The sequence below is a fragment of the Schistocerca gregaria genome, chromosome 7 (assembly GCF_023897955.1).
Source record: "Schistocerca gregaria isolate iqSchGreg1 chromosome 7, iqSchGreg1.2, whole genome shotgun sequence".
Lineage (NCBI taxonomy): Eukaryota > Metazoa > Arthropoda > Insecta > Orthoptera > Acrididae > Schistocerca > Schistocerca gregaria.
Window position 1 is genome coordinate 262018041 of NC_064926.1, and position 1024 is coordinate 262019064.

At 43.6% G+C, this 1024-nt stretch overlaps 1 non-coding gene across 1 annotated transcript; it reads right to left on the reverse strand.

The window, feature by feature from the left end:
* Window positions 1–407: 407 nt before the first annotated feature.
* Trnaa-cgc (transfer RNA alanine (anticodon CGC)) lies at window positions 408–492 on the reverse strand. Its single transcript has one exon. It is a non-coding gene; the product is annotated as a tRNA-Ala (tRNA).
* Window positions 493–1024: the final 532 nt, after the last annotated feature.

Here is a 1024-nt window from a genome sequence, read left to right on the forward strand (position 1 = left end):
GAGCGAGTGACGCCCTCCAGTCAGCGGCGGCGGTCTAAATACATGCTGTCGAGAGGACGTTGGTGGCGCATTACTTGCAGGTGTGTCTCTGGCTTCTCTCGCGGTAGGTGTGCTTGATCCAGCGCCTACTAATCGATCGTCGCTTTAGTTTTGCCGACCAGTGTGTTGGCGACAGTTTATGTCAGCACAGAGTTCACCACCTCGGCGTCACTTAAGGCCTGAGGATGGTGCATGGAGTCATCAAAACTGGTTGCAACGCACTAAAATAACATCAGAACGACAGGTGAAGGTGTTTCAAATGGTTCAAATGGCTCTGAGCACTATGGGACTTAACATCTGATGTCATCAGTCCCTTAGAACATAGAAATACTTAAACCTAACTAACCTAAGGACATCACACACATCCATGCCCATGGCAGGGTTCGAACCTGCGACTGTAACAGTCACCTGGTTGCGGACCAAAGCGCCTAGAACCACTCGGCCACAACGGGCGGCGCAGGTGTTTCATTTCCTTTCATAGGTGAGCAGCTGAAAACCCACAGACTGTCAGAAGAATGGACATACAAAAACAATACCTGTCTGAAAAATGTTAAAAACTGAGTTCCTGAGAAATAGCCACTAAACAACGAAGTTCTTTGATTTTGAAGATGCTGCTGAAACATCCTTGTCATCGCAGGTGTTTGGGATCTTCAAAAGTAGTATGATCGAAATGTCTCTCACTCATCCATTTCAAATAGAAATTAAAAAGTGTTACTTTAAATGTCAGTATCTCAAGAGCAGCTATGTTTATCAGTTGCAAAACAGAAAGACCCGTTGACAATGTTGCTAATTCTTCTTCGAAACTTGCAGTAAACTTTGCAACACATGATCCCAAGTATAGAGTTGTGTGAGAAACGTAAGTCTGTATTCATAGGCATTTCCTAGAATTTAATTTTGATGTTGAGATGTGGTCGTCTATTGTGACTAAATGCAAGATTGTTTCTATGTCCATATGCGTTTGGCTTCTTTTTATTTGTGAAGTATC